This window comes from Manis pentadactyla, chromosome 9, assembly GCF_030020395.1.
Source record: "Manis pentadactyla isolate mManPen7 chromosome 9, mManPen7.hap1, whole genome shotgun sequence".
NCBI classification, from domain to species: domain Eukaryota; kingdom Metazoa; phylum Chordata; class Mammalia; order Pholidota; family Manidae; genus Manis; species Manis pentadactyla.
Genome location: NC_080027.1, coordinates 117,332,438 through 117,357,633, shown reverse-complemented (window position 1 = coordinate 117,357,633; position 25,196 = coordinate 117,332,438). Strand labels below are relative to the sequence as shown.

General features: G+C 41.7%; 1 protein-coding gene and 1 pseudogene across 1 annotated transcript in view; both read right to left on the bottom strand.

Moving 5' to 3' along the window:
* The window catches only part of ATF3 (activating transcription factor 3), a 56,530-nt gene extending 32,200 nt beyond the window's left edge, over positions 1 to 24,330 (bottom strand). Inside the window, exon 1 of the mRNA XM_057507998.1 lies at positions 24,194 to 24,330. The gene's annotated coding sequence lies outside the window, so the exon portion shown is untranslated. The remainder of the gene's footprint in view (positions 1 to 24,193) is intronic.
* Positions 15,905 to 18,463, bottom strand: LOC118926018 (interferon alpha/beta receptor 2-like; annotated as a pseudogene).
* Positions 24,331 to 25,196: the final 866 nt, after the last annotated feature.

The following is a 25,196-nucleotide window of genomic DNA, read 5'->3' as shown; positions in this document are numbered from 1 at the left end:
ATCTGTTTTCCAAACCTAATACCCTTCTTTCCTTCCCCCAACTCACCCGCTCCACCTTAAAAGACAAAAGCCAAGCTTATGTCAGAGTCAGTGAAAAGGTTCATTTGTCAGAGACAGAAATTTCCCGATGGTGGTCTCTGCTCCCAGAGGGCTCGTCTGCCCAATGCAGGGGCATCCATGGAGTACCTTGTGCATTTTCCAGGGTTCACAGTGACTTGGCTGAAGTTGGGAATTAACTCCATCAACTGTCTTTGGGATTCCTAAGGCTGTAGCCCTGACAGGAACAAAATGCCTCTTTCTAAGGCTTCACAGTGGTAACTGTTGGTTATTTGTGGCCTTTGCATAAAATACAAAGATGATCAGAGCCTGTCGGCAATACAGCACTTCATGTGTCCATTTTCTTGTACATGATTCACTTCTGGCATGTGGAGGGCAAAGTTCCCCCCCATGAGGAGAGGGGACAACGACTTGGCAGTGGACATTGGAAACCCTCACCAAATGAAGTTCCTTGGCACTTTCTCCAAGGTTATTCTGGGCAGGAGTGCCATCCAGGATGGCAGACTCTTACTGATCGGGTCACTTGCTCGTTCGTTCTCTTGTTTACCAATACTTACTGGAGGCTCATTCCGCACCAGGCACTATGCTCAGGGGTGAGGTTGCCCTCCAGGAGCTACCCTCCGTCAGCTCTGCCCTTGGAGCATCGGAGAGGAAGGAAATGCCATGGCCTGAGGAGAGTACCCCCTCTCTCCCCAGGGTTACCAGCTTGGGAGAGAAGGGAGAATGAGAAAGGGGAGACATAGGGAGAGTGTCCCTCTAGGCAAGCTTGACATCAGAAGATAATGGAAATTCTGTGACAAACTGGGAGCTTCAGAACAGAGGAGGTTTGCACCCCTTCCCCAGGTAATTTCCCAAAGAAGCCTGTGTGTGAGAGTAGAAGGTGAGCTGAGGGGGGCATCCAGGTGGGCAAGCTGGGGCACCCTCCCAGCATGGTGTGGGCAGAGTAGCTGAGGCCTCCCTGGCCTCAGGCAGTACCCAGAGCATCGGGAGAGGTTGGAGGACCCAAGAGTCTGGGAAAAGGAGGATGCAGAGGGCGCTGGGAGCCGGAGGAGGAGCGGGGACCTCGGGGAGGAAGCCGGAGGGGTGGCTGCCCATGACCCTAGGCTAGGGGGACCCTCCGCTGTAGCAAAGCTGTCATTTGGAGAAGGACACCCAAGGGCAGAATGCTGAGTTTGACCAGAGTTGATGCCCTGAAATGACTCTGTAACCATTAATGTGGCTGAGTTCAACCCAAAGAGACTAGATTATGTTTCCTGGGACAGAGAAATGAAAACTTACAAAATAAAATCTATTACATTTTGTGCTTGTGAGTATGTGGTCTATAAAATTCACTTCTGCTTCACAAACAAATAAATTTAAAAGTCACACTTCTTCATACACTCTGCAGAGAAGCAAACAGGTGGTAAAATAGATACTGATGGATGGACCTCCATTGGATGGGGTGCTTTGAAGAGTGGCGTTTAAAGAGCTCTGTTTAAGCCGAAGCCTGAAGGATGAAGGAGCCATCCAGGCAGTTTTAAGACTGGGCAAGGGGACAGCATGAGCCAAGGTCCTGGGGCAGGAGAGAGCTCAGCTATTCAAAGAGCTGCAGGAGTTCAGTGTGACTGAGAATAGTCAGCCAGGGAGACTGAAGGTGTGCTTGGAGGGGCAAGTAGGCAGGGCTTTGGGCTCTTTAGGAGTTGGCATTTCCCAGAGCTGCCACCCACCGAAGTCTTTCTCCCCCCCCCGGCTTCATCAACAAGCCTTCCTCTTCTCAGTCTGCTTGTGATTCTACCTCACTATCCAGGCCCTTTCCCCCTGGCCTCCCTGGCCCTCAGAAGAGACCTTCCCTTGTAGGGTTTCCGCCTGTTGGTACCTGGCAGTTGGAGAGGAGGCACTGTTAGATGAGCAAGGGCTTAAAAATGGACCCAGTCTTAGGTGTCCCTCCCAGGCACTCTCCTGCAGTAGGCCTGGGGGGCCTGCAGTCTTCCTCCTAGTTAACAAGCTCCCATTGGATGCAGGTAGCCTGGGTGCTGCACTCAGACAGACGTCAAGTGAAAGAGAGGGATTGTATTTAGGCAAGAGGGAGAGAGACGGGGGCAACTTAGGAATTTTGACTCTAGGGTAGTTTGATGGTTACTTTTATGTGCAACTTGACTGGGCCATTGGATGTCCAGATATTTGGTCAAATATTATTCGAGGTGTTTAAATGTTAAACTGATAGCCTGAGTAAAGCAGATTGCTCTCCCCAGGGTGGGCCTTATCCAATCAGTTGAAGGTTTGAACAACAAGAGGCTTAGCCTGTTTCATGAGAAAGGGTGCATTTCCCACCTGACTGCCTTCCAGGGGGACTTCATTTCCTTCCTGCCTTCAGACTAGAACTGAAACTTTGGACCTTTCTGGGGCTCAAGCTTGCTGACCGCAGCTCTTAGGACTTGCCAGTCTCCATAATCATATGAGCCAATTCCTTATTATCTATTTATCTATCATCTCCTATTAGTTCTGTTTCTTTGGCAAACCCTGACTAACACAGGTAGTAACAGCTGTTTTCTCTTTTCAGGATGCTCAGAACTCTGCCTACAGTGGGAAAAACTGTCCTGATGGTAAAGGTTGTTCAAAAACATTGGTATAAAATGTCACAGAAGTGCCATGTGACACAGGTCTGTTTGGGAGACTTAAAAAAAATTATAGCTACTATTTATGAGTACCTTCTGGCGATATTTTAGTGAGATTTTATCTCCTCCTCCTTTTAAATATTTATGTAACGTCTGGCTTTCTTGTAAGCATAACCTCCTTGAAGGCAGAGAGTCTGTCTGTTCTGGTCACCACTGTATCTCTGGGAGAGAACCTGACACACAGTAGGTGCTTGGTAAATGCTTGTTGAGTGAGTCAGTCAGCTTATTTCTAAGATTCACAGCAACACATGGTAGGGACTGTGATTCCCATTTTATAAAAAGCAAACTGATGCTCAGCTTGAGCCCCTCTGGGCTCTGATCACCACACCGCACCCCCCAGCCCCTTCCAGCCCCATCTGGCCTGCTCTGAGCTCTGAGAGGCTGACCTCTACAGACGTAAAGCCTGGGCTCCTGGCCAGGGAAAGAGGCCAGGTTAGGACCTCTGTTACAGGGTATGGTTCTGACAATGGCTGTGTTTCTTCAGGGCCACAGACCCTGTCAGGCAGCTCCTCTTTCATGGCTCCAGCTTTCAATAGGATCCAATACAATACTGCCTCCCGCACTTCAGGCCTAGGGTGGCAGTGGCTTCCTGCTCTTATCAGTCTCTCAGTGCTTCACCATCCCTTGTTGGCTCCTTTAAAGCTGCCAGAGCTTCAGTTAATAGTCCTCCACTAGACTTGCCTCAGTTAAACCAGTTGTGTGTGCCATCATTTTCCAGCTAGATCCCACTGATGAAGAGAAATTAGAGAATACCAAAGTCACACAGCTAAAATGTAGCAGAGGCAGGATTTGAATTTGTCTAGCCTTGAGCGCATTTTCATTTTTTTATACCTCACCACCTCTATTCTTCTTTCAGAAATTTGTTAGGAACAAACATTCGCCATGACCACCTATGATCTCTTCTAGAACATTCTCCAACCCTAGCATTCTTTAGCACCTCTCTCCTCCCAGAAAGAAAGAGTGATGGCATGGAAATAGGGCCACAGAGACCCAAATCTGAACCCAAGCTCTGCCACTGGTATGCGACTCTGAGTAAGGGGCTTGACTGCCTGAGCCTCTGATTCTTGGCCTGTAAAGTGAGGCTGTACTACAGCAGGTGGGACTGAGGAGAAAACAAATCAACGAATTTATGTCATGAGCTCAGCAAAGCTAGTGTTCCCTCTTGTTGCTCCTAAGTTCAGGTCTTAGGGCAATGCCTGAATACCTGCCTGGAATCACCCAGTCTCTTTTTTAGGTTCAAAAAACGCTGCTCAATCTCCATGCAGGGAGAGATGTCAGGGGTTTCACTGCTAAAATATGCGGGCCTGTTGCAGAAGGAGACCTCTGGAGTCCTCAGCTCTGGAGACATCCTTTCTCCCACGCTTTCCTTCAGGCATTTAGTTTTACTGACTCTCTTGTTACACGGCAAAGGGTGAATCTTATGACCAGTGTGTTTTTTCTCCAGCACTAATGACTGTGTCTAAAATAGGGCATAACGGGGGAGCGCCCTCACAGCCCTCCCCTTGGAGTTCTAAAGGCTGCACTGCTTTACAAGGGAGCAGTGGGGTTGACATTAACTGTTGGTTAGTGAACCAAGTCTCGTTATAAGCCCCACAGTGTGTAATGAAAATGTATTCATGCCAGTTCATTTGCATTAGTTAATACGGAATTTATGGAGTCTGGGGCCGAGGCTGGCCAGATTCCTTCCCGAGGACAGTGCAAAATGAAAGTTAAGAAAGGCGAGGTGGATAGGGCTGTCAGATCAAGTACAGGATGCCCAGGTGAACCTGAACTTCAGATAAACAACAAATAATTTTTTAGTATAAGTGTAGCCCATGCTCTATCAGGGATATACTTACACTAAAAATCTTTGTTTTTATCCCAAATTCCCATTTACTTGAGTTTTGTGTATTTTTATTTGCTACGTCTGGAAGCCCTACAGGCGGGGGGAGGGTAGATGTGCTGTTGGTCTGAGAACATTTTTTCAGTCTTCTCTCACACATTCTAGAAGCTCTCTTTTACTTGGAAAAATGTGTGCTTCTTGTAAACTGCTTTTTTATATTCATTAAAAGAGAACCCTAACATTCTAAGAGCTGAGTTCTAATATCTGTTCTTGAAAATAATAAAACTGCATTTCCTTAAGAATATGTAATTACATCCAGAGTCTGTGTTTGGCAACCTCAAATATCAAAACACTGCCAAGCTTTTATTGCATAAATGTGTAAGATATTTCACATGCATGTATCAAGAAACTGGGTAATTATTTTATGCTTTAGATTTGTATAGTTTGCATTTTCATAATAGAGACCATATTTTGTTTATGCTACTCACTTCTCTTAAACTATTAATAATTACACCACCAAGTGCAATGTTTATAGCAGACCAAATGTCTATGGAACCACAAGCATTTTTTGCATTTTAAGTTCAATAAAGCATGCTTCAGTTGGCGGAACAACAATAACAACGACAGAACAAAACTTCACAATGCCTGTTAAGAGATGCCATGCGGCGTATGCACATCACACAGGGCATTGCTGAACTTTTTGTGGATATCAATGCAAAACTGAATTTTCTAATCATTGTTCTTCTGAGTTCTTGGTTTTCATGTAGTCCACCCTGAGGGAGCAGTGGGGAGCAAACTGGGAAGGTGGCTTGGCTTCCCAGTATAGACAGGCAAACCAGGAGCAGAAAGTGCCGCTGGGACGTGGCTCTAAGCCCTCAAAGACCACCGTGGTCACAGCATTTCTTGTTGGACCAGCCAACCCATACAGTGTGTCACCCCTGTTGGCTTCACCTGGTTACTGAGGCATATAATAATGTTGCATGTGATCATGCACAAATTAAATTATGGTCAGGTCAAAACTTTTGTCTTCCCATTTTTAGCAAGGACACCATGACACTTTCTAAGGTATTTGTATAGTTCTGAGAATTCTCAACAATGTCACCATTTTCTTAGAAAACCGGAATGCTGCAAATATGGGATAATTACTGGCTTTTAATATGTTTGCCCCTAGTAGTGAAAATAAAGTAAAGAACAATGATCATATTTACATATGAAACTGGAAACTGGAAAACAGGATTCTCCCCCCACAGAGCTCAAAATCTGAGGAGGGGAAGGATACAGGTAAGCAGTTGGATTCATCAGGATAGCCTCAGTCATGCTGTGGTAACAGCTTTAAAAATCTCAGTCTTAAAACAATGAATTTGTTTCTCACTCACACTACATATTCATCACGGGGTGGCTGGGGATCTGCTCTGTTATTATCACTCTGGAACCGAGGCTGATCGGGCAGTCACCATCTGGATAGTGTACTGCCATCCAACCATGGGATGTTCACTTTATAGCAAAGGAATTCTGGGTTTAAGATGATCAGGTGACAGCTAGGTAAGGGGCATAACTATCCTGACCCCAAGGCCTTTGAGCTCATACACCAGCATTTCTTCCTTTCCATAGATACAAGTCACCCTCTGCATTAGGCTGACCCTCTCCAGGGGACTGGGAGTAAACAAAGCTCCAGGTTCAACTCCAGCCGAATAGTCCTTCAGTTTGTGACATGTGAGCCATGATTCTTTCATTCAGTTTACAAGGTATGGGTACTACTTTATGCACAGGGTATACAGTGGAGATCAAAATATGTCCAGTCCTTCTCCTTATGGAGCTAAGGGTTTTGATGGTGGGGGAGGTACATGGGATTGAGTTTCCCAAGTTTGGGAAGAGAGGCTAAAAGTCCTCCAAAGAGTTGCCTGGGCTCTAGCTGCTGAAGGTCAGGCCTAGGGTTATGGGAAGATGCAGACGCAGCCTGCAGATGGGGGAGGAGGCAATGACTGGATATGCTGTGTCCCCATCTCCACCATGAACCAAGAACCCTGAAATGCCACCACAAACTCCGTACAGGGTTGGGGAGCTGGAGGGCTAGGTGGTATCATAGTGGGAGAAAAGGGAGGGTGAGCACAGAGTAAAGGAGAGAGAGGAAGAAAACAAAATCAAAACAAACACCATATCCATCTGAAATGAGCTTGTAAACCCAAATCCAAAGACACAAATCTAATGCTAAGAAACACAGCCAACAAAGCCAATGATCAGGACAGGATTTTACTTTACACTGAAACTAATATTACAGAGTAGCCTAACAAAGATTTTAAAATAAGCTGAATCAGAGAAATTTCTAGAAATTATAAAAAGGTAAAAATAATACCAGATTTATTTTTTTTTAAGAGTTAACTAAAAATCTCAGCTATGAATAATATAATCATTAAAAATTTAAATGCCCTGGATGAGAAAATTTCTGGATTGAATTAAGTTGAAGCACACAGCAGTGAAATGGAAGTGAATATGAGGAACATACCCAGAGTCTAGGTGGAGAAGAGAAAGTATTAAGAGACATGGAGGACTGACTGAGAGATAATGACAGCTATCTAATGGGAATTCTGAAAGAAGAAAAAGGAGGGAATGACAGTCAACCAATGTTTAGAGAGATCATTGCTGATAAGTTTTCACAACTGATGACTTCTACATTTGAATACCAAGCATGGAAATAAGAATAAAACCATACCTAAACACATGGTAGCAAAATGACAGAGCATTAAGCATAAAGATACAAAAGTTATCAGAGATAAAAGATGGATTACCTACAAAAGAATGATGGCAGCTTCTCTAGACAGCAGTAGATTCTAGAAGACAATAAGGGTAATATGTTCAGAGTGCAAAGGGAAAATAATTGTCAATCTAGAATTCCATACCCTGACAAATAAAAGACATTTCAGACACACAAAGAGAGTTTACTAACCAGAGTGTCACTGAAAGAACCACTAAAGGATATTATATTTTAGTAAACATAATTAACTGTTGATTGTAAAACAAACAATTTTTTGTAATATTTAAAAGGGTATAATTTCAACTCTGGAACAAAAACAACAAGATGGGGAGCAGGGCTCAACAGGGAGCTAAAAAGTGTTGGGGCCCTTACTGTGGCCAAGAAAACAATGAATACTTAATATTGCAAAGACTGTATTCTGTAAAAACAAAATGAAAAAACAAACAAAGACAGGACAGTAAATAAGTAAAGCAATCAACTTAAAAAACTAGGAAATAAACAACAGAGAGACCTATACTAGAAATAACATAATAAATATAAGAGAAAAAAATTAAAGAAATAATATTTAGGGAAGATGAATAAAATCAAAAGTCAGTTTTTTGAAGCTTACACAAAAATGATCAAGGAAAAAACACAGAAAATAGGAATAAAAGAGGGTTAGAAAAAAACAATGGAGATATAAAAATACATAAAAGAAAATGATTAAAAACTTCATGCCAATAAATATAGAAACTTAGAAGAAATAGATACTTTTTCACAAAAAATAAAATTTTGGTAACTGATTCAGATGAAAGCATAATAAAGGCTTAGCCATTAAAGAATGTAAATTGTTAATAAAAAATCTCCCACTTCCAAAGACATCAGGCCCAACTGATTTTATCAGAATTCAAAAATTAGATAAAAGCTGTTTGAGAAACAAGACAAAACAAAAACCAGATTTGGAGAATGGGACAAAAAGGAAGATTACATAATTTATTTTTTGAGATACTAGAGCTACACACAAGGGAAGTACAAGTAAAGAAAATTATAACAATCTCACTTTTCATGTAGGAAAATATCATGATCAAGTAGGATTTAATCTCAAATTGAAAGCATAATTCAAGATTAGAAAACCTATTAAAGTTAACAGATTAAAAGATAAATTTTTTTTCTTCTTCAAAAATCTTTTTAGGATCATCTTGATAAACGAGGGAAAGACATTTCATAGAGTGGAACATTTGTTCATGGTTATTATATATATATATTTGCAAACTAGGTATTGAGGCAACTTTCTTTAGCTGACAAAGACCACATATTCTACAATGAAATAAAGTCAGGAATAAGATAAGGATGCCAGTAATAAATTTTATTCAGCATGTTGAAGGTCTGAACTGATGTAATAGAAAAAAAAAAGGAGAAAGAGAGACACAGAGAGAGACTGGAAAGAGAGAAAAAATTGTTTTTGTTTACAGAAAGTTTGATTGTCTATATGAAGAATAAAAAAAAAAAACAGAAACTCTTAGAAGTAAAGTGTTCAGCAAGAATGCAAGATACAAAAACCACAAAGAAAATGAATAACATTCTTAACACTAATAACTCATTAGAAAATATAATAGAAAAAAAAAAGGAACCCTAGTCATAATAGTAGCAGAAATTATGTGGCACCTAGGGATAAATTTGTTTAAAGATATGCAGAAAAAAAAAATCAAAGAAAAAAACTGTGAAAGTGTTACTGAACAATATAAAGAAAGACCTAGAAAAATGGAGAGAAATACCATGTTCATTGAAATTAGAATACCCAATAACATAAAATGTCAATTTTCTCCATATTGATCCATAGACTTGATGCAATTTTCATTTTCAAAATCCCCCAAAATGTGTGTGTGTTTCTTGATAGGCTAATTCTAGAATTCATGTGAAAGGGACAAGAAGAGTCAAGACAGCTATGAAAGAGAAGAGGGGAGTGAGACTTGTCTTATTTTGTATTTAGATATTGAAGACAATGTGGTGGTACTGGCACAGGAGCTGACACACAGATGAATGGAACAGAACAAAAGCTCAGAAATAACCTATACACATGAGGAAACTCTATACACAACTAAGGTAGCATCATAAAGCAATGGGGGAAATGGTGGGACTGAGACAACTGCTTATCATGTGAGAGAGAAGAGAAACTAAACCCTATCCATAATCTTTAAACTAAATATTAAAGACCTAAGTGTGACAAGCGAAAGTTTGTAACTTTTAGAAGAAACCATAGGCAAATACATTTCTATCACCAAGTAGCTAAAGGCTTTTCAGGTAAGAGACAAACATACAAACACTAAAATAAAAGGGATATATGTGATTATAGAAAGACAAAAACCTTACACACAAAAAAAGACACTATAAACAAAATAGAAAGAAATTACAGAACAGGAAGAAGGTATTTGCAGTGCATATAACTAAAAATGGGAAATAAGCAAACATTATACAAGTTTAATTTGTTGATTACAGGACAATAAAACTAGCTAGTAATAATAGAAATAAAAATAACAATAAAGTATAAGGACAGAACAAAAATTAAAGCATAAGAACACAGCAGTTAAAAGATGATTAAAATAAGAACACACCATATCAAAAGTTATTAAATGTTACCAAAGTATATAGAAAAGTGAAATTACAATCTTCATGTTTTCATTCTCTTCAAGGAGAGGAAAAGTGAAAGTATTCAACCCAAAGATTTATAAGAACAACAATAAAATTCCTAAGAAATCAAGAGAAAGAAGAATAAAGACAAAACCAAAACTAAGTGACTTAGAATTCATAGTTAATTCAAGACCTTCTTAAAATAAATATAATAAAATAGACGAACCATTAGAGAGAGTAAAGAAGAAATAAACTTCTGTAGGTAATACAATCAGAAACAAAAAGAGAAGATCCAACATCAGATAAGGAGATATTTTAAACATAATTATTTGCAAAATTTTTAAATAAATTTGGAAACCTAGATGACATGGATAGTCTTCTGGAAATTACCAAATTCAGAAGTATGAAACCTAATTACAGCTGAAGAAACTAGAAAAAGAAAAGAGGCAAAGAACTCTCTAGAAAAACAGTTGTCTTCGCCTAGAAAACTTTATAGGGAAAAACTTTTCAACTCTTAAGGATTAGATAATTACTATGCTTCAATAATTACTTTAAAACATTGAAAAATATGGAAAAAGTATCTACTGAGAGAGCCCTGATGTTAAAAGACAGTGCAAAAGAAGATAAGAAACCTATCTAAATTATGATCATAGAGAAGAAAATCCAAACACAGATAACAGAGTATTAAGAGAATAACCCCAGGAGGGTTTAACCTAAATGAAAAGGGTTTTTGTTTTAAAAATTGAAAAACCCAATGGTATAATATATCATGTCCTTTGGCTACAAAACAAAGTCCAAATGAAATTCTCAAAGCGTGGCAGAAAAGACATTAAAACATGACAGCTATTCCTTACTTTAAAATGATTAAAAATTTAATAACTCCTTCTTAACATAACAAATGGTATTTATCTTAAACAGTCAATACCATCCTTAAGAATGAAATACTAATATTTCATTACACAGTGTTATTAAAATCAGTAACAAAACAGGGATAGAATCTACTGTCATTTTTATTTAATTTTGATATGGAAGTTCTGACCAATTAAATAATACATAGACAAAAATAAGATGAATAAATATTAGAAGGGAGAAAACAGATTTATAATTATTTAGAGGTAATATAATTATATTCCTGAAAACTCAAAAGAATAATTCAATCAAAATTTATTAGAATTGGCATGAAGCTTCAGGAAAAGTGCTAGCTATACAAAAGAGACACAGAAGCTGGTAGCTTTTCTGTATATCAATTTTCTATGTATACAGTTTTTCTCACAGAAATACTATTCAGCTAGAAAATATAATGGAAAAAATCAAATTACAACAGCAAAATCAACAACAATGACCTTGAAAATCTCTAGTAAGTGCCGTGGAATATTCTTTAACAAGAATGCGAATGATTCATATAATAAAAACTAAAAAATGTTGCTGAGAAATGTGGACAAAAATTTGACTATTAAGTTCTATGACAACGACGTGATTTTTTCAGATTAATTTGTACGCTTAGTGTACTTCCAATAAAAATCTCTATCAGATTCTTTTCAGAGTTTGACATTATCATTACAATGTTTACTGAAAGAATAATTACGTATGAACAGCAAAGAAAGTGTTGAACATGAAAAAGAATAATGAGAAAGTGGCCCTGCTGGGCATTAAACCATTTTAAAAAGCAAGTGAGCAAGTATCAATAAAACAGCATGGAGCAAATAAACAAAACAGAAATAGACTCATGAACACAGAGAATAGACTGGTAGCTGCCATGGCAGGGGCTGAGGGGGGTGAAATAGGTGAAGGGGAAAAAATAGTGAGAATGTTTGATATCTTGATATCAGTGATGATTACTTGAGAATACACATGTTAAAATTCATTAAGCTGTACACTAAGATTTGTGCATTTTATTGTATGTTCCTCAATTAAAAAATAAAAAGTAAAAAGATTAAATAAAAAATAAAACTGTGGAACTGACAAAAGAATCAGTGTACAAATGTACAAATCAATTTTTCAGTATGTTTTCTAAAAGAACAGATATTTTGAGACCACATTATACATAAGAACTTAACTATGATAAAGAAATCATTATAAGTCAGTGGGGAAAATTATTATTTCATAAACTTTGCTGGGTTTATTGATAAGAAAAAAATGTTGAGATTTACTTCAAATCATAATAAACAGATGGAAAAATAGATGTGATTAGATATACAATGCAGAACTATTAAAATAAAACTAGTAAAAAACTAGAAGCACATGAGGAAATGTTCAATGCTTTTAGTCACCAAGGAAATGCAAATTAAACACAATAAGCTACCCAACAGATGGCTAAAATTAAAAAGACTGACAGCATCAAATGTTGGTAAGGGTATGGAGCTGCTGGAACTCTGATTCATTGTTGGTGAGAGTGGAAAATGGTTCAGCCACTTTGGAAAAACACCTGGTGGTTTCTTATAAAACTAAACATACATCTATTCTATGACCCAGCAATTCCACCCCTAGGATTTCCCCAAGATAAATGAAAGCAAACATCCCCAAGAGGACATGTACAAGAATGTTCAGATGGCCCTAAACTGGAAACACTCCAGTTATCTATCAACAGAGGACTGGATTAAAGAACTGTAATATAGACACATAATGAAATATTACTCTAAACAACAAAAAGAAATTCCTGAAGCACACAACACAGATGAATTTTTAAAACATTGTGTTGAGTGAAAGAAACTTTATACAAAAGTTATTCTTTATACAAAAGAATATATAAAATATATTCTTACGATTCAATTTCTATAAAGTTCTAACACAGGAAAAACTAATCTATGATGAAAAACTAAAAATTGTGGTTGCCCCTGGGTTAGAGCGGGAGTGAAGTTCTGTTGGTAAGGAAACTAGGGAACTTTCTGAGATAATGTTAATTTCTCTATATATATTTACATATTTTTAATAGCTTTATTTAGATGTAATTCACATAACATACAATTCGCCCATTTAAAGTATATAATCCAGTGTCTTGGCGCATTTGTGCCTCTGTCATTTGCAAAACTCACTGGATGGTCCACTTAAGGTTTGTGCATTTCACTGAAAATATGTAAACTTTACTTAAAAAAAATTTTATTAGAAGAAAATATGAAATGACTTTCAAAGTTCTACATGGAGAAGGTCATTGTTAAGAAAAGATATTGATAGATTTGATTACTTTAAATCTAAAAATATATATTTATTCTCCTTGAGAAGATATATTTTTTGTATGAAAAAGTATGTATTATCCTTTACCAACATCCAAACATTGTACAAAATTTAAAAACACGTGTGTACACTCATATAGACACATAAATGCAGCCATAAGAAGGTTACCCCAAAAGATCACTCTGAAAATCTTTCAAAACAAGATAGATTCATTCAGAAGGCAGAGAAATGGATTATGTATATGAGGAACTCCCTTATGGAATTTCATTAGACTATTAAATAAGGTTTTCTCTTCTTACAGCCATCACCTTGAGTTACTTTAGAACAGTTACAAAATTACCCTACTTAGAAGGTACCATTTGCAACAACATGGATGGAGCTAAAGGGTATTATGCTCAGTGAGATAAGCCAGGCAGAGAAAGACAAGTACCAAATGATTTCCCTCATTTGTGGAGTATAATAACAATGAAGCAAAACTGAAGGAACAAAACAGCAGCAGACTCACAGACTCCAGGAAGGGACTAGCAGTTACCAAAGGGGTGGGGAAGGAGGGAGAAGGGGATTGAGGGGTATTATGTTTAGTACACATGGTGTTGGGGTGATCATGGGGAAGACAGTGTAGCACAGAGAAGGGAAATAGTGACTCTGTGGCATCTTACTACACTGATGGACAGTGACTGCAATGGGGTGGGGGGGACTCGATAATATGAGTGAATGTAGTAAACACATTGTTTTTCCATGTGACAACTTCATAAGAGTGTATATCTATAATACCTTAATTTAAAAAATATATCCTACTCAGTCTTTGAACGAGAACTGATACAATTTTTGTTTTTTCGCTTGTGGATGTGTCCAGAAGAAAGGTCCCAGAACCTCCTCTTGACATGAGGACAGAGAGGAGGGTCCTATTAACTTTCCTACCTACAGGAAAAAGTGCTGCGATATAAACAGTATAGTAAGAACAGTAGGGACCCCATCTTAAGGCTAAGGTTCCATTTTAAAAAGCAGAGAGTTGAGACGTAAGATTCCTAATGAGACAGGGACCATAGATGTAGTCAGGGAAGGGTGAGGGCCTCCGGAGGGGGCAGGGCAGGATATCTGCAGTCAGAGCAATGTAACTACATGCAAGGAAACCCCCCCTGCTAAAACTCTATGTTAAACATTGAGCTCTAGAGTCATTCTTCAGTGAGATCAGTTAATGTTCCCCAGATAAAGAAGAGTAGCACATGTTTTATTATGCTAATCATTCATAACCATGTGTAAGATTCACTTTAGCATGCTAAAAGGCCCAGGCCTATGTGCTGTCTTTCCTCCTTCAGATCTGACGAGGTGATTCTGCAAACTGAGCAACTAACTTAGCATGCAGACCCAGCTGTAGACAGCATAGTAAAAGGCAGGAAGAATCCATCTTAAAGATAAGATCGCATGTTAACACCCAGGAAGTTCAAGAGGCTCTAAGATTCTTTAGCAAGTAGACAATACCTCAGCCCACCTTGGGGGCTGGGCAGGCAGCCTTTTGATATGCTCCCGGTCCAAGGCACTGGTGTCCCAGAGAGAAATCAAGGCAGGAAATTCCTTATGTTAAGTTAATTTTTAATATTCAGAGACCACTTAACAAGTCCCCACCCCTAAGTTTCTTCATGTTCTCAAAAAATCCTCAACTGCCTATAAAACCCCCTAGACAACGCACCAACGAGGGACTCTCTTGTCCCCTCCTGGCGTGAGCCGGGAGCTCTGTCCTTTCACTTTATCTCTAAATAAAAGCCTGTACCTTGCTCTCCTAGCTTGACTGTTTGTGAAGCTCATTCTTCGGCTCCGCAAACAAGAACCCCGGCGTCACTAACACATTCTCTGGTAATCAGGCTAAATAACCCAGCAGTGTACCTTAAGAAGGGCAGGCAGTCTTAACTGCTCTGTCCGCACTACTTGAGGGTAACCACTACCTTGGAGAAGAACAGGATAAATAAATCCCTCGTGTCGAGTTTATTCAGCAGAATTAGCTGGAGGAGTGATGATAAAGAAGGAAACACGGCGTCTCTCACCAGAGACCACAAATCAAGCCTACGCCCAACAACCCCCCTCTGCCCTTTGCCCCATTCTTGAAAGCCTTAAAAGACAGAAACCCCAAGCTTTCAGTGCACCTCCTAAGGAGGCCCGCACTTTCCTTTCTTTAAGTGCATACTTTCAAATAAAGCTTTCTCATTGCTCAAATTGTTGCATTTTGTCTCTTTGCTATTTCACTTAATTTCCAAGTCTTCACTCTGTCTCTGCCTTACTCCTAATAAGTAGGAAGGGGCTACTAAGCTCAGATTTGCCCTGCATGTTTCCGTGGCCTGGGTGACCCAGACAAAACGGCAGTTGTACAATCTTCTCTTAGTAGCCTGCCTGAAAATCTCCTTTGGGAAGTTCTCATAACATAATCTCACTCCATCCTGTGCTCTGCAGCTCCCCCAGATCCTGGGGTGGTAGGGGCTAGCTCCCATGCAGCGCAGATCCAAGAGTCCACAGGATGCCAGGTGACCCTGACTTCAGGAGCTGGCAAGGGAATCTGCCCTAGGCCGAGAACTTTCCCTCTGCGCTCTCCTGTTCTCTGCTGCCTGCCAGGCAGCTGCCATTTCCTGCTGCTCTCACTCTAATGAATTCCCTTTTTACCTACACTCTCCGGACCTCCTTGACAGTTCTTTCTCATTCAGAGTCAAGAACCCTCCCCTGTCCAGGTTGAGGTTTCTCCTCACGCTTCACCTAGTGTGCAGGAAGAGACCTCCCCAGATGCAGCTGGGCAACACTATGCCTTTCATCACCCTGGGAGCAGTTCGGGGTTGCAGTTCCTACACCAGAATCTTTATTCCTGTGTATTTTTCTAATACTTCTCCAGCATTGTAAGATCTTAGAGATTACTAGGCCAAACCCTGTATTTCATAAATAAAGAAACTGAGGGTCAGAGAGGCTAAGCCCAGTGCCCAGGGCCACACAGTGAAATGGCAGCAGAGTCAGATCTCCTTGTCATATTTGCTACATCATATTCTAGAACTTTTCTTCCCCCCATTCAGCCCCATTCACAGGAACTGTAATCACACATAGGACGTTTGGAATCGGCACACAGCACTTCTTAAATTGTTAAACAGGATCTGTAGACATTTCTTCTGAAAACTTTAAAGCATTTTTGCATTTTGTTCTCTCCCTTTTTAAAAAATCTTAAAATACGATATTGATATTCTATCCTTCTCCTTCATGCAAATGTTTCCTCTCTTAGTTACCTGCCTGTGACTAGAGTTATTTGTGTGTGCAATCTGTCTTCCTCACTAAAATCAAGGAGCTGAGAATCCAATTCTAACGACAGAATATGACATCTGGGAAGTGCTCAAGATTTGGCAGGACCTTCTCCGGTTCCAGGGCAGAGCATGTGCTTCTGTTTTCTCTGTGTCTCTTTCCTTTCCCCCCGTTGCCCTCCCTCCTGCCTCCTTTCCTGCCTACTTTCCAGCTCCTTCCTTGAGCCTGCTGGGCTCAACACTGCTGAATGCTCCTGCCATGAACCCTCAGTGTCTTCCTTTTCTTTCCCCACTTCCACCTTGGTCCAATTTAATTGTTGTGCAGAAGTCTTACAGGGCCTCGGACCACCTCTGGAAACCACAGGGAACCTTGCTCCTTACTGTGGGAAACATGATACAGAAACATTATAAATGCCCAAGAATAAAGGGAGCTGGTAGGGCATTTTCCCTTCAAAGTGTAGCACTTTGAACATGTAAGCAACACACTGGGTGATTCTATGATAAAGTACCACGCTTCCCAACTCCCTTGCGCCCCACTGGGAATGTACATCAGTGACATCACCAGGAACCCCAAGCAGACCTCAGTCTCCAAATCCTGCCCCAAAGAACACTGCAGACCACAAAAGAGCAAGTGACAGTGCAAAGAGGGAGACCCTTGGAGGTATTGTCCGTCCAAGTTCATTAAATGTTTTTGGCTTCATCTCATTATATAACCATCCCCGATGTCAACATCTGACTCAGAAGTGGCACTTTTATTGGAAGGAGCATCTTCAGGCCACAGGCACTCTGCAGCGGGGCCAGGGAAGGGTGGCTGTGTCCTGTATCCACTGGCCACCAGAAGGCTTTCTGCTTCATCAAGATCCATTCCATCGGGATCCTCCAGGTAGACTGTCTCTTCTGGAAAAGATGACACGTTGCAGGGACTTCTGAGTTGTCATCAAGGACCCTCACAAACACAGTTTAAATCCACATTGAAGGCGATTCTGTCCCCAGACCCCTGAGTGGAGCTGCCATCCCCTCGGAAAAGGGGTCCTGCAGCAGATGGCCTCTCCCGCTGTACGCCTCACTTGTGTGTTCTGACTGCCAGGGGCTGGGCCCTGCGCCACGAGGGGCTCAGTGTCAGCGTTGGGCTGGGGCAGGCCAGGTTCCTCAGCATCTGTATGGATGCAGTCCTCTGAGGGGGCTATGGCAGTGGAGGCCGGACACAGAGGCCTGCCTGTTAGGCCGTGCATGGTATAACCGCCAGCACTTGCCCGGGGGCTGCTTTGTTATCCCTGTCACTTTCATCATAATTATAATCCCACGCTCTCTTCTTTCTGTTACTGTGAATGACCTCTGCTACAGCCACGGCCTCCAGTGGCAGCAGCTGGGGAAATACCCAGCCCGACTTGTCACAGAAATTCTGATCGCCGTCTAGGTTGAAGCAGGGTACATTTTAAGGGAGCTCTATTTACTGCTCTCAGATCTGTAGGCTCTATATAAACAGACACACTGTAGTTCGTGTTTGGAATTAACTTGCCGATGACGTAAGTGAAATCTCCAGTGATGTTTTCATATATTTTGGGCTTATGCTTCTTAACAATTCTCCCTGACTGTTCTTCGATGAACAGTGGTAAGTAAAACCGTAATTCTTCCCCATCTGGTATCTTGGGAATGATGGATGGAACTTTCACTGTTACATTAATGTGGTCAATAAAACCAACCACCTCAAATTCTGGCGGTTCCAAAGACAAAGACATGCGTGTTGCCAGGAAGAAACCGCTCATTGAGCTGACCAGCGTGGGTTCCCCTTGAACCAGTCTACGCTGGGGATGTACGTCTCTCGCGTGTTTCCCCACACATCTGTTAGGTCACAAAATGATCTTGTGATATTTCTACAGTCCTCAACAATCTTCCTATCTTCTGGTCTACTCATGATGGTGTACCACAAGGTATAGTGAGTTGGCACAATTGAATGTTTTTTTAATTCCCGTGATAAGATTGTCCGGAACTTTCATAATGTCATCTTTAAAATGCAAGGTTCACCTGGAAAATCAGGCAAAGCATGTAAAATACCAAGCACGAGGCTGATGCACACCACGGGGTACAAATTCCGTGGTCTAATCGCTGAGGCGTTCTAGCTCAAAAGCATCTTTGTTATTATATAAGTCTTTACTTTCCCATGGCAGCAGGGGTGTCTTGCCGCTCTGCTGGGAGGCCGGCCACGGGCCCAGCCCCTGGAGCTGACCCTACGCTCCCGGACCGGGCGCCGTGGCAGGACGCGCACTGCGGGCCCCTGGGGCGGCGGCGGCCCGTAGAATCCCAAGAAGATATATTTAAAGTAATAAGAATGGCTACGCACAAAGATTTAGCTACAAGAGTGTTTACTGCAGCACGATGTGTAACACTGACAAATCAGTTACCACCCACATATTTAATGTAGAGTGTTAAATACAGAACAAAGATATTTAGTTAACTTAGGACTCTTTTACAGTCCTTAAAAGCATGTTATAGAAGAGTAATGATGTGGGAAGATATGTACATCTGGAGTAAAAAAAAAAAAAAGCCAAAAACTTCCTTGATCCTGTTGGACAAACTCATTTCCCCATATCCCTGCTGTGCACACACACTCAGCTTTTATCAGCTTTGTCCCTTCTCTTTGTCCCCATTTCCCTTTGGAAGCTGTTTCTGTCTCACTTCTGATAAGGGGGCAATAGGCTGGCATTAGAATTGGGACAGAAAATAAAACACTTCAAAAAAAACAAAAACAGGAAGGGTGCAAAACTGGATTGTCTAATTTTTTAATTAGGAAAGAGGATATGTGTATTTAAAATGAAACATGATGACAAGACTCTATCAGTCCTAGATGGCTAAATCATTTTTCTTACATCCTTTTAGATATGTTTCTTAGGAAGACATCTACCTTAAGCAACAAACAAACAAAATACAAGAAAACAAAGGAGGAGGAAAACAGGAAGACGGGGAAGGTAGAGGGACAGAAATAAAGGGAGAATATGGGGAAAAATTAGAATGAGTTTATACTAAGGGGTCTGAAAAGCCACCATTTGTTTTTGAATATTCATTAAACATTTGGATCTCAAATGTTCAGCAACCTATACTGAGCTTAATAACACTGTTAAATGAACATTAAATTATTTCAAAATATTTATGAAATAAATAGGGATCAAAAGTGAAGAGCTTTTTTATTTGAGATGCCTTAGGGAACACAGACCATGTCGTTCAAACCCAGGTTGGGGTTCCTGGCCTGACAAGCATTAATGTACCTGCAGGAACAATGGAGCAGAGAACGTGAAGTCAGGACTGTCTGGACATGCACCTCTGATATAAAGAGAATAGGGGAGATTCAGAACCTTAGAAATGCCCCAGCCTCAGTATGCCTCAGTATACCCTTAACTAGTTCATATTTACTGCTTTAGTAAGCCATACTATACTTTTCATGGTGGAGAGAGGAGGGATCAGTCAGTCAATCCAGGTAGTCCACAGAAAACACACCTGAGCTGCTCAGTTGAGGGCAGGTTAGGGTTCTCAGTGTGTGTCTTCGTCTGGGGGGGTGTCCCTCCTTTTTCTACCATGCAAATGTAGAACATTCAAAGGCCGTGTACTCAAGGGATGAGATTGAATAAAAATGATTTTTTGCTTCATTAAGGACATTCTTAAGTGAAGAGGAATATTCTTGTGCGAAATTAATCTTGGTAGCTTAAAAATAAACAAATTACTTATGAACAACTTATTTGTGAGCTTAAATTCGTTTATGACTTTGTCTTTCTATTTGTAGTTTTAAAAATGTTGAGCTTCCACCAGATGAATGGCTCCTTGCTAGAAGCTATAGGAAAGCGTACACGATAAGGAATGTCTGGGGTGGAAAGCAACACGGGAAGAGAAGGAAGGAGTTAATGTAGGAAAGGAAGGGAGGGGAAGAGAGAGAGGAGAGAAAGGCAGGGGAGCCAAAGCAGGAACGGAAAGGACAGAAGCGCAGAGCATCTGTGGCAGACATTGTGAAAGACTCTAGCTGTACTTACAGAACCTTACCGAAATTTAGAAATAAGTCCTTGCATGTAAGATCAAGGGGCTCTTTCCCCAATGGAAAAAAAAAGGCAGGGTTAATTTTTCATCATTTCTCCTTTTCCTTTATACCTTCACATGCGTATCTGAAAGTGAAACTTTTGTTTTTCAAGGGCCCACCTAGTCCAAATAGTTATCTTTCACCTGCCATCACAATGCCCAGACACTGAGATGACCATTTTTATTACAACCACAGTGATGATTTCAGTTCAAGAATCAGCCGGTAAAATGAAGCCTGATAGTCCCCTAATTTACCTCCAACATATAAGTAAATTAAAGTTATTGCCTTGCCTTTAAGGGGGTCTAATCTAATGAAGTTTCTGATTGAGTGTTCTACCTTCATCTGATTTTAGCAATTAATCCCCAAGGATGTAAGCAATTATTTTTCCTTGTAAGTACTAGAGCCTTCAGTAGACAGGTTTCCAAGCATGGCCCCGCTTGCTGAGTCCCCAGCCGTGGGCAGGTGGCGGTGGGGGTGGGGGTCGGGGGGAAACTAACAGCAGGAAGACCAACTAAACAGAAGAGCAGAATGCAGGTCTTCAAAGCTCTTATTCATTAATTCTGCAAATATTTACCAGGCACTTACTAAATGCAGGCTCCCAGTTAGACACTGGGGGTGCAGTGGTGGGTGGACACTCCAGGCTCCTCCTCGGAGGCTGATGGAGCAACTGTTACTAACATTACCATTATGAAAATGATGCCGGGGTTCTTGTTCCCGGAGTCTAAGAATGAACTTCGCAAACACACAAGGTAGGACAACAAGGTACAGGCTTTTATTTAGAGAGAAAGGGGGAGGACAGAGCTCCTGGCTCAGGCCAGGAGGGGACAACAGAGTCCCAGGGTGGGGCATTGTCTAGGGGATTTGTAGGTGATTGAGAGACAGAGGGCTAGGGATATACACCTGCTAAGTGGTCCCAAAATGTTTATCTTTGAAGAGACATTAAGTTTCTTATTAGTCTTCCTGGTTATTTACAAGAAATTTACTGCTCTGATTTTCTCCCAGGATAGCAGCTTCCTGGTCTGGGAGCGTATCACTCAAGACTGCCTGCTTTGCTCCCAAGGTGGGCTGAGTTATTATTGTCTGATTGTTAAAGAGTATGTTTAAAAACTTACTTTTTAACTAATTGGGTTTTAAAATGTATTTTCAAGATGGAATCCTTCCTGTTTTTACTATGTTGTTTTGGCTTGCTACGTTGCCCAGGTTGCAAATCATTTGTTTAGGGCTGGAGGAAGAAAAGCAGCACCTGGGTAAAGTCAGAAAAATAAGCTGGGCCCCCCCAGCAGGCCAAAGCAAATCCCACCATGGATTATCTTGCTTTGTTTTTTCCGGAGGCCCTCACCCTGGTCTAAGCCCAAGGTCCCGGTTTCAGGGACCCACATAGCCCTGCAACAGGGCTGAAGCCCAGCACTTCTCTTCTGAGGTCTAAATACCAGCCAACTGGACTCAAAGGCTCTCAACATTTTCTCTTACTAATTCCTTAAAGGAACTTTAAGCAGGCATCCCCCTCCTTCCCTGCCTCCATGGGCTTTTGCTCCCCAGTCCTTAAAACGTGGAATGATTTATGTCCCCATTCCTGCCTTAGAAGCAACAGCATGTTTCTTCACACAACTTTAGACTATTTTAATTATTAACACAGGGAAACCGGCTTTAAGAAATAATTTGCTTAAGTCTTTAAATCCATCTTTCACTCTAGTTGAGTATATGAAAACAAACTGTAAAAAAGTTTTTCTACATTAAATAATTGGACATCCAGGTATTCGGATAACGATGCTCGGTCTAGATCCTTCTTCAGAGAACTCTGAGCTCACCTGCCTTTCCTGTCTGACTCCTTTCCAAAGAGAGGCGTCCAGACACCAAGGTTGTTTTTCCAGAGAGCACTTTCTTATTCCTACACCCATTTCAGCTGTTGGCAGCAGCTGGTTTCTTCAGTGTGCTGAAATGCCCGCTGCTTTGTAAACATTCTCTCTAATACTGCGTATTACTCATAGTTTGAAAATCACGTTGACTCCTGAAACATAATTATGTTGATGCCAGATGAGTCAGCAGCAGGACAGCCGCACCTCCCGCCGGGCTCACAACACTTCAGTGCCTGGGGCTTCAAAATTAACGGAATTCAAAACCAGAGAAGCCCCCTTTGGGAGGGAAGGGAAAGTATGCTTATGGCTCTAAGAGAGGCTTCAAAGGAATGGTCGATTTCACTTTCACTACAGTGCAAAAGGGAGAGTGGAAGTAAAATCCCTAACCTAGATTTAATCAATTTACTGGAAGAAGCAGGAATTTGGAGTTTCTCTAGAGGGTCTGTGATTTTTCCAAAAGGATGCATTGAGACAGGTCGCCCTGGTCATTATGTAGCCGTGACCTGTTATTTCCAGGGTTTCCCTCAGGTGTTTTTCACCCCGTGGGAGGTGGTGTCTCAGCAGGGCAGCCTGGGAGGTGGGAGGTGGAACTCTTCCCCTCCCGGCATCCCTAGGAAACAGGAGGCTTCCCATCTGCATGGGGGTTCAAGACCCTGGCCGGGCCCCCCACGCCCTCTCTGCTTTGGCACTGTGCCCACTCAGGGGGCACAACCCTCAGACAAGAGTTTGCAGCCACTTTCTTGGGCTGTTTTCAGCACCACTTACAACCTCTCAATTGTTTCCCCTCCCTCAGCTGCTGGGAAATGAAGAGGAAGCGAGCAGGACAGGGTTGGAGGTTTTCATGGCCTGGCTGACCACAATCCTCACCAACTTGTGCTCCTAGCCCTGGTCACAGTCCAACTTGCCAGTAACCCCAACTGTGCCCCTCTCAGCCTGTCTTCCCCTTCCACACCCAGGGTGTCATTTACGTATCATTACGTAGTGCCTCTGAAAAAGCTTTCAGGTTCATTATCTCACTCATATCCTCTAATACCTCATATTTTATACGTGTGAAACTGAGGTTCAGAGAAGAGGTCACCTTGTGCAAAGTCACACAGTGAGTGGCAGACCCCGGACCCTTTCTACTCCACTGACAACAGTAGAGCAGACCCACACTTGCAGAACTGGAGCGTGCTAGTTACGGTTGCAGGGACCCCAAGAGTGCATATTCTTACAGACAAGGCAAGTAACCAAAACCTAAAGAGAAGTAGTGACTTGCCCAAGGTCACACGGCTCAAAAAGTGGCAGAATCAGCTGCTAAATAAGGTCTCCTGACTCTTGGCCCAGGGCTTTTTCTCTCTTACCTCTTTACTTCCTCATTTGGGACTTAATCCACTTTAGACACAGGAAGAGTCATGTCTCCCAGTTGACCTGTGCATTACCCCGCTGATACAAAGCATTCTGTTGCCAAAGTATAAGGCCTCACAAGAGGCAGAGATATCAGGGGAATACATGGGGAGGAAGGGGTTAACCAAATCCATGGCTTTCCTTTATGATATGACAAATCAATACCCAGACTCACTGCAGCCCTGCTCCGTGAGTGCCATCTTCAAACTGTAGCTTCATCTAGGCTAATTTCAAAGGCTGAGACAACGTCATTGCCTCAGTGGGGTGCCGATCTGACTGCACCCTTGCTGTGGAACCTGTGAGAGGTAAGATGCCTACTCCAGCCTAGAGACTCTGCAGCACCCTAACCCCAGGCCTTTTCAATCCCCCTCCCTCGAGCCACGTCTTTGGGAGCCATATAGATCCCATAGCTGGTGCACAGAACTTCTCACTTCCCCGCCTCTCTACACCCTGGTCATGGTGGGTATTTCCCCAGCGGCAGGCTTCCTGACCAAACACCCTTCCACCATGACATTCCCCTGCTTGGCCCCAAATACAAAATAAAGTGAAAACTCACATTTTGGAGTGAGGAGCTGAAAATCCTTAGGAAATGTGGAACATTCTATTTAGAGGAGGAGCCTCCTCTTGTCATGTCTTCCCGGCTGGTTCCAACCAATTTATCCTGGAGGTATGGTTGGTCAACAAAAGCTGATACTGCCCCTGCCCCCCCAAAGCAACCAACAGCTGTTACTATATTGAGTGGCAATATGATGTCATATTATAGGTGACTAACCCACCGAGGCTTCCCTGCGAGCCATCGTCTAAATATGACAGCCTTCCATCATCCTGACCTTTTCACAGGAGAAAGCTGAGTGAGGGGCTCGACACCGACTCCCAGGGCTCAAGTCCACGTCTGGCCCCTGTGACCAACATCTCTAGCTGAGCATGTGAGGACACACGCACCCCCTCCCACACACAGATTCCCTTCCTAGTAGAAGGTCACTTTGACCAAGATAGCTTTCCTCCATTGGCTTGATTTTGAAATTAGTAGCCAAGAGAATGTTTAATAATCACAATCATTTTGGAAGAGTTGGTGGTGGTTGTGGGGGGAGGATGGGGAGGACGGGGGTGCAGAGAGGGGAAGTAATATATTTACCATGCTGCATATCCCACGTACTGGGGTAAACAGTTTACATATAGTATTTCATCTAATTCTCAAAACACTCTAAGGAAGGCATTACAAGCCTGTGGAATTAAAGGCTAAATTAACTGACCCAAAGTTGCAGAGTTGATCATGGTGGTTTCCCAAGTCTCTGACTCCACATGGACTGAATTCTTTGTACAGAAAGGTGTAATCAGCTCACCTGTATTCTTTTTAAGACGTTATTTTGTGGAGCAGTTATAGGTTCACAGCAAAATTGAGTGGAAGGTACAGAGATTTCCCATTGAACCCATGCCCCCCAGACATGCACAGCCTCCCCCATTAAAACTGTCCCCCACTAGGGTAGGACATGTTATAATTGATGAACCTACACTGACACATCATTATAACCTAAAGTCCATGGTTTATAGTAGGGTTG